The sequence below is a fragment of the Amblyomma mixtum genome, chromosome 6, assembly GCF_055824585.1.
Source record: "Amblyomma mixtum isolate Tamu chromosome 6, ASM5582458v1, whole genome shotgun sequence".
Classification (NCBI taxonomy): domain Eukaryota; kingdom Metazoa; phylum Arthropoda; class Arachnida; order Ixodida; family Ixodidae; genus Amblyomma; species Amblyomma mixtum.
Window position 1 is genome coordinate 70,092,652 of NC_143017.1, and position 9,008 is coordinate 70,101,659.

A 9,008-nucleotide genomic window follows, 5' to 3' on the forward strand; every position below is an offset into this window, starting at 1 on the left:
CCCAGAATGTTCAAGAGCCTTGTCTGGCTCACAGAGCACTAGACAGTGTCAAATGGAGTTACCATCATGATACCGATAATACCTTGCATGGCTGCAAGGCTCCTACATCACTGCTCAACACGTTACGCCAATGCCCTACCTAAAGGCCTCCTCACCTGTCTGTCACTGCCTCATTCAGCATGCATGTTGTGAGATAACAAGCTTTGCAGCAATGGTGCTTCTTGGGATGACTCTCATGTGTGTAGCATGCTTGCAAAAGGACATAGATAAGGTCACCTTAACTGGCTTTATTAATGCCACATCCCTCATGACGGGTGCCACACAGTGGCTAAACAATTTCTTCAGCTTCTCCAAGTCCAGCAGGTTGGCGTCTTGATCCAGGTTCTCACTATGCAGCACCTGCAAAAAGGTAGCAGTATATGCAAAAAAATTCAGTTAATTTGTTTTCTCGAAATTCCAGAAAAGGGCACAAGTAGTTCTTCCATTATTGAACTAATGATGATTTCGAAAAGTATCAGGTTTGAAATACAGACATTGGAAAACCCGACTCAAGCACGCAGGCTGCTCAGCATCAAACCTGCACAAAATCTAATAACCGTGTCACACAGGCATTTTGAAGGCTTTCAAATGGCCATCAACTCAGTGGCACTTGAATGCAGCTAAATGGGCATTTCCAATAGCCACAGAGTCCCTAGAACAGTGTGGACATCTATCAAGATTTTGAAGGCTTTTCAGTGGTAGAAATTTGCACTCAGACATGGAGCACTCGCAACTTACACTAAGGAATAAAATCAAAGCAATTTAATCGCTGAAAGAATACTCAACATGAAATGTACAACTTATTTCACTGAAAAAAAAGAAGGCTGGCCACAAAACACTGCAGCAAGCGTATTATCACTGTTGCCAATAGCACAAAAACAATGAATACCACCTTTTCAAAACTGCGTGAGTGCTACAACAGCTTCCCAGCAAAATTATCAACTGTGACAGTGGCTCCACAGCAGTTTGGTGCGAGATGATGAAATATCTCTACGGCGATCAAGTATTCTGTGTAGCAGCGGCATAACTCCCGAGTTGAAGTGCAAATCTCAAAGCTCAATCTCCCATCTTAACTGTTATCTTTAAATACATATTTAAATTCATTGCAGCATGCTGCAGAAGTATGTGGTCAGATCATTCGAGAGGATACCTGCAAGCTATCGCAGGAGACGAAAGATCTGATGAAGAAACGCCAAAGCATCAGGACGTCTAACTTCAGAGATAGAATAGGACTAGGAGAGCTATCGAAGTTAATTATAAGTGCAAGGTAGCCAACATAAGAAAGTTTAACATGGAGAAAACCTAGCATGCTCTAAAGCATGGAGGTAGCCTAAAATCAGTGAAGAGAAAACTAATCACTGGTAAAAACCAGATGTATGCGCTGAAAGACAAAGAGGGCAATGTCATAAGCAATATGGATAAGATAGTTAAAGTAGCCGAAGAGTTCTACACAAATCTCTACAGTAGTGAATGTAATCAGAAGGTTACAGAGAGAGGCAGTAGAGCACAGCAATGGGACACCAGCCAGTAACGAGGGAAGAAGTAAAAAAAGCCTCAAGAGCAATGCAAAGGGGTAAAGCAACTGGTGAGGATCAGGTAACAGCAGATTTGTTGAAGGATGGAGGAGAGATTATGCTAGAGAAACTAGCCACCCTGCATACGCTTGCCTCGTGACCACGAGCGTATCAGGAGCTTGAAAGAATGCGAACATTATTTTAATTCATAAGAAAGAAGATGTCAAGGACTTGAAGATGTACAGACCGATCAGCTTACTATCCATTGTCTACAATGTATTTACTAAGGTAATCACTAATAGACTCAGGACAACCTTCGAATTCAATCAATCAAATGATCAGGCAGGCTTTCATAAAGGATACTCAACAAGAGACCACATTCATGCAATCAATCAGGTGATAGAGAAATGGGCAGAATACAACCAACCCCAATATATAGCCTTCATTGACTACCAGACAGCAATTGACTCGGTGGAACCACAGCTGTCATGCAGGCATTGTGGAATCAGGGTGTAGAAGAGTGTTATGTGAAAATATTGGAAGATATTTATAACGACTGCACAGCTACCATAGTTCTCCATAAGGTCAGCAATAAAATTGCAATAAGGCAAGGTGTCAGGCAGGGAGACACGATTTCACCAATGCTATTCACTGCCTGTTTACAGGAGGTATTCCGGGGCCTGAAATGGGAACAGTTGGGGAGAAGAGTTACTGGAGAATACCTAAGTAATTTGAGATTCCCTGATGGCATTGCCTGGCTAAGCCACTCAGGATATGAACTGCAAAGCATGATGAATGAGTTAGACAGGCAGAGCAGAATTGTGGGGCTAGAAATGAACACGCAGAAAACCAAAGTAATGCTCAACAGCCTAGCAAGGGAACAGCAGTTCACAATTGGTAGCGAGGTGCTAGAAGTAGTAAGAGGATATGTATACTTAGTGCAGGTAGTGACCGCTGATCCGGATCATGAGAGGGAAATAACTAGAAGAATAAGAACGGGGTGGAGCGCATATGGCAGGTTCTCTCAGATCGTGAAAGCCAGTTGCCAATATCCCCCAAGAGAAAAGTCTAACACAGCTGTATCTTACTGGTACTCACCTATGGGGCAGAAATGTGGAGGCTAACAATGAGGATTCAGCTTAATTCAAGGACAACGCAGCGAGCTATGGAAAGAAAAATGATAGGTGTAACGTTAAGAGATCGGAAGCGGGCGGAGTGGGTGAGGGAAAAAACGCGGGTTAATGAAATCCTATTTGAAATCAAAAGGAAGAAATGGGCTCGGGCAGGGAATGTAAGGCGAAGACAAGACAACCGCTGGTCCTTGAGGGTAACAGAGTGGATTCCATGAGAAGGTAAATGTAGCAGGGGGCGGCAGAAAATTAGGTGGGCGGATGAGATTAAGAAGTTTGCGGGGATACGGTGGCCACAATTGGCAGAGGACAGGGTTAATTGGAGAGACATGGGAGAGGTTTTGCCCTGCAGTGCGTGTAGTCAGGCTGCTGCTGCTGCTGCTGCTGATGATGATGATGATGACAGCCTGAGCACACCTACAAAGTAAAACTGTGAACTCGACCCAGCAGCACTTTACTGTGTTGAAAGAGAACAGGTACAATTGAATTACTGCATTACCTTGTTATCATTAAAAAGTACAGGGCTCTAAGGACTTCCTAATTTACATCGAAACGAATGGTTTACAGTGAACTTTCACGGATTACACTAACAGGCACTGAAAATCCAACACAGCTGCCCAAGAGAATATTAGGCAGCCGCGCTAGCCTTCTTTTGCGCTATGCTACCTGATACCAGATTAAGATTCGAGAGCAATTTACTCATACTCTAGCACTGGGATACGTTATGCCCCAGACTGATGCAGCTGTCTTACTAAAGGCAGAGAAGCTTTCAGTGTGGGTCATGTGTGCTGTGGCGTGAACACATGCACAGGATCGCCTGCTACCATTCAAGTCCTCTGTGTACACAAATGCAGGTGCAATAGAAAACCCACATCACAAATTTGGCTAGTCTGGTCGGCCAAGCATGGGCCAGCTGATAGCACGAAGCAGCAGGTGCAACACATACCATCATCATCAGCCTGACTAGGCCCACTGCAGGGCAAAGGACTCACCCATGTCTCCACATTAACCCTGTCCTTTGCTAGGTGTGGCCACCATATCCCCGTACACTTCTTAACCTCATCCGCCCATCTAAGTTTCTGCCGCTCCCTGCTATGCTTGCATTATTTTGGAATCCACTCCATTACCCTTAAGGACCAGCGGTTATGTTGGCTTCCCATTACAAGCCCCGCCCAGGCCCATTTCTTCCTCTTAATTTCAAGTAGCATGTCATTAACCCGCGTTTGTTCCCTCACCCACTCCGCCCCCTTTTGGTCTCGTAATGTTAGACTTATCATTTTTCTTTCCATAGCACACTTTGCTGTCCTTATTGTTTGGCACGTGTTTTTTTCTTTGTAATAAGGCATAAAGTATTATACATGAATTACCACATGGCACCCTCCTATGACCGCTAAATAATTTATAATCAAATTTCTTTCTCCTGCTGTATTTGTTTCGGTTTCGACAGCTGAATGATGGCTGTGACGTCAAAGCGAGGTTATTGGTCACGTGAGGCATGAAAAACTGCAATACAATTGGTACTTCTGGCTCTTAAGGAATGCTGGTGTCAGCGCTGTAGCGAATTAAAATGATGAAGCAGCGATTATAAGTGCAGTTTTACCACGCCTCACGTGACCTATAACCTCTCTTTGATGTCATAGAAATAGTCAAATTGTTCACCGAAACAGGATGGCAGAAAAAGTTGATTATAAATTATTCAGCGGTCTCACGCGAATACCAGATGGTGATTCATGCATAGTAGTGTCTTCCGCAGCATTATAGAGAAGAAAACATGCCACCAAGATTAGGTGTCTATACTCTTTTAAGCTGAACTCTTTTAATTAGCCTCCACATTTCTGTCCCAAAAGTGAGAAACATGCAGGCTAAAGAAAAGATTTCAGCTTAAGTACCAAAGTGGCTCTAATCACACGATGAAGCGGAAAAACTCTCGACACTTGAACAGAGAACAAATAGGAATACCAACAAAATTTTAGATTCTTGTAAGGCTATCAAGCATTTCTGAATATTGTAAACTGCACTTTCACACATACAGTACGCATGTATGCCAAGCTCACATTCAGTAGCCCTGTTTTCCGGCTGTAATTATCACGGTCTGAGCTCAGTTACAGATTTAAAACCAGCCAAAAGATGCAACACAGGAAAAGAGAAGAAAACAGGTTGGACTATCAATTGAATTTTGTTGTGAAGGAAAAGAAGGCTCGCATGAAGATGCGCCACACATCACCCACACCAGCGAAAGGCAGGACAACAAATAACTGTCACTGATATACAAGCACGTCATCTAAAAGAGAAAATTCTTTCCGTTGAAGATTGACTAATGGCTTCGCTACTCATACAGCCATTGCCTTGGAGATATGCATCAAATACCTTACAGATTTGTTTACCACTTCTATACACCACTGAAGTGTCACAGAAATCAGGCGTACACACTGATGGGTCATCTTATGATTTACACTCACGACATTGGCACTGTAGTGCCAGATTAGAAGCTGCCTTCCCCCTAACGAGTTAGTGCTCACTCAGGAACACATTAAAGACACCTGCACATATCCCTGAAGTAGTTTCTTGCACAAGCTAGCGGAATGTGATAAACCACTTCCTGCAAGTCCTGAACCTAGTTTTATGGGATACCATACTGCTATCCCGGGTTTTAACAGCAGCGCAAAGGCCATCAACACAATGATTGGCGCAAAAATTACATTTAAAAATTTTCCCGACACTCGATTTGAACTCATGAAGTCTACACAAAGGACTCCATGATAACCGTTCTGAGGTGAATGGCAGTTCAGCCTAGCCTCTGGAATCTGTGCCAAAAAAAACGGAGTCAGCGCATCGCAATTTATTTCCGATATCAGCCGGTGCTGATGACAATTGTATGTTTTGCTTTCTCTGGCTTATAAAGCTCCACTTTCAGAAAAAGTGTCGTCTTTGTGGTTAGGATGCGGAACTTCATCATCACAGGTCAACTTCAGCTTGCCATCAGTGTCCTTTTAATGCCTCAAAGTTGAACAATAGCTCCATTCATAGAGGAGGGCTGTGCATAAATTTCGACCACCAAAGATTCTTTAACATGCACTGACATTGCATAACACACGAGCAAATATGCATTTCGCCTTGTCGAAACGAAGCCACCACAATTCAATCCCGCGTCTTTGGGCTCAGTAGCCGAACACCAATGCAGTAGGCCACAGCAGCAGGTGAAAAACAAAAGAGAGCCCTTAATAGGCAACCTAACTTGCAAAAATCAACATAACGAGGGGTCACACAAGTAGCAGTGGACTAGGAAAATAAAAGCTACTTGTGTCGGAAGATGTCTTCAGTGCTTACCTCAAAAGCCTGCTTGCTTGCTGGGCATCCTAGCACCAAGTGAAAGGCTGGCACAGCTATACTGGAGAGCTTGGAAGAGGCATTGCTGGTAAAGCTATGTGGAGCTTGCTGCAAGGTAAAAAGACACATTTAACAGCAGCACAGTGCAAAAAATGGACTAGAATCAAGCATGTAAGGCAAAATGCAAGGCACAAAAAGGAGCCGGTCGCAGAATGGAACACGACTGTTTAACCACATTTCGAAGTGGGCCAGGCAACAAGAAATTCATAACCACGGCAGTCATTCACAAGCTAGCCTCAGACGAGACATCACTTGCATATCGATATCCAGCATCGTTTCTACAATACATGCCACCATTCAAAAGAACAGACCACAGCAGAACGATATTTTCAGTAGAAGGCTGGTTTGCTTCAAATTCTGCATGCGTCCCTCAATTTGAAATCTGGCATGATTAGCACTGATTTCACATTCTCACAGGTATGATGAATTAATAGTGCCAATTGCAGAAAAACCACACTTTTTCCTTTAACATCAAATAAGGTATTGGAGAGGTACCTCAGCATATTTAAGTCAAAGTCAGATTTATTTGCGCCATTGGTTATAATCATGAAACAATTAAGTTTATTCTTCGTACATATTAAAGGCTCAATTACCCTTAAATTTCACTGCAACTTCGGGATTTAGGCCAAATGGAGCTAGGGCACCTGTATGCATTTTGCAGTTGTTTGTACCATTTCAGCTCCGAGCCAAAGTATGAAAAAGCGAATGCCAAAATAGAGGCGAAAAACTTCAGAGCAATTTGTTTTTATCTCACCGTTCTGCTATTCAAGGCTCGACTACACTGGCTCGGCTATAAGTACGAACGCAGCTGGATCATACGGAGCTTCGTACCTTAAATACACAATTCATAAAAGTACAAGTGAAATACAAGTGAAAGAGGAGGAAGCTCAATCCTAAGGCATACAGCTGAATCGCAGTCTACGTAGTTATACTGCTCGAGCGCTGTTACTTCAATTACAGCGTAACATGCGGCGAGAATGCAAAGCCCGGGCCGAAGATCTATTCGCGGGCACATATTCCATTCTCGGCGAGAGATGAATGGCAGTACGGCGGCAGTACGGCGCCGATATCGTGCACCCCGCGATCGGATCAGCTGTGCATATTTGCATTGCATACTGACCATGACCGTGTGACCACTGACACTACACGCGCATTCATGCCCGTGTGCCGCCAGCAAACAACCTTTCAGCGCTGCGTGCTGCCGCGATAGGCACTGCGTCTTCGCGTCTCTGTACTAGCTGTGTTGACGTGGCCAGTTGTGCGCAAAGGCTTTGAAATAATGAACAGGTTCGAAGAAAATTAACTTACCCGCAAGATGCGAGATGTCACCCGGGTAGTGGTCTCCCACCAGCTGCTCCGCCATGGAGGAAATGAGCCCCGCCGTCAGCATAGCGTTTCCAGTGAAGGCGCGCAAAGGACGACGCGCTATCCGTCGAGCCCGCTGACGCACGCTATAAACACAGGTTTAGCGAATTTCACTGCTGTCGGCACATCACATATCGGAAGAGTGACAAATGCTCATGCCAGCGATGGTTCACGCCCTCGGCACCACAAAGGAGGACCACGACCGACTACGACAAACGTAGCAACGCTGTCCGCCATGCTGTCCCTTCCCAGACGCTGCGTTCGTTGGCTAGCGCTTCGGCCAGTTCCGGCTTCCTTCGGCCCGTTTAGAAAGGCATCGTCTCCAGGCATTCCTCCAGGTCGTCTCTTTCGGGCTCTATGCTTTTGGGCAGTGCGATAGCAAAGGATTAAAACCAAATGAAACTTTCGTTATAAAAATAATTAAGTTCTTGTGCACATATTAGCATTAAAAACTTGGGAAATTTGTGACGCGTGGACGCATGAATATGCGTGTCGGTACATGCGTGCGTGCGTGCGTGCGTGCGTGAGTGGGCATGGTCTAGCGCGTCAAATCCAAAGCCTATCCGACATGCTGCATGGTTTCTGAGATCACCGCCGTGAGCTTCGCTTGTTTTCTCGTGCTGCTGCTGGGCGGTCTTGTGCGCCGCTGTTACTGTGCTGGAATCGCAAAAGAAGAAGGATTACCGGTGTGTGCTGCCGGTGGGCGCGCTCTCATCCAAGAGTAGTAGCAGCTCCCAATTAAGCGATCCGTCGGGGCATATGTGTTATGGTTGTCTGGTCGACAACGATAATGAGGTCAGCAGTGCGGTGCCGTCGTTTGATGAGTCGAACCTTTCGGCCTATTGCTCTGCTAACTTCGTTGCAAAAACGCCTGGCTCATAAGCAGCGACAGTGGCCATTGTTTCTGTGGTGTGTTTCGATTACAAGACGGCGCCCTTCTACAGTGTGGCTTCCTTGGAAACTTAGTCGGCGGTGTGCCTGCAACGCCTGTCGCTGTCAGCTCAAACTGACCGCCTGCGAGCGCTGCCTTCTTTTGCGATGTGAACGGTGACGGGACACTTACTGCCTGTGGCCGGAGCTTATAGCAAAAGCGAAGAGTGTTTTCTGTGAAGGTTTGACGAAGTGCGTGTGTCAGTCTGGACCCTTAGCAAGTCATACGAGATGCGACATGCAAAAGTGGTCCACCAGTCGCTTCAGCAGAAAGGAGTGCGGATGTTTTTTACGTTACTTCAATCTAGAACTGCCCATGCAAATATTTCAACTCGTCTCTTGCCTAAACAGCATAGTAAAGAAGCTAAAGCAACAAAACTGCTGTTTTCATGCTGTATATTGATTCCGCACTCGTGCTAGAGGTGGGAAATATGTAGCAGTTATTGGCGGAGTTACAGCCTATGAAGCACGTGCAGCTTCATGTAACTGCAGGTTAGGATATGCGCCTTACTTGGTATTGACTTTGTGACCAGACATAGCCATTTGTCAACTAAAAGAAATTTTCTTGCTATAGGATTCTGCAGCATTATGTATGCTTCTGGACACTGAATACCGGGTGCGTCACCTTTCTTGAAAGCACTCA

General features: G+C 45.1%; 1 long non-coding RNA gene across 1 annotated transcript; it reads right to left on the minus strand.

Annotated features, from left to right (window-relative positions):
• Positions 1-272: 272 nt before the first annotated feature.
• LOC149339325 (uncharacterized) lies at positions 273-7,670 on the minus strand. Its single transcript, XR_016283505.1, has 3 exons — positions 7,379-7,670; positions 6,011-6,118; positions 273-399 (listed from the first exon to the last, which is right to left on the minus strand). It is a non-coding gene; the product is annotated as an uncharacterized LOC149339325 (long non-coding RNA).
• Between the last annotated feature and the right edge of the window lie 1,338 nt (positions 7,671-9,008).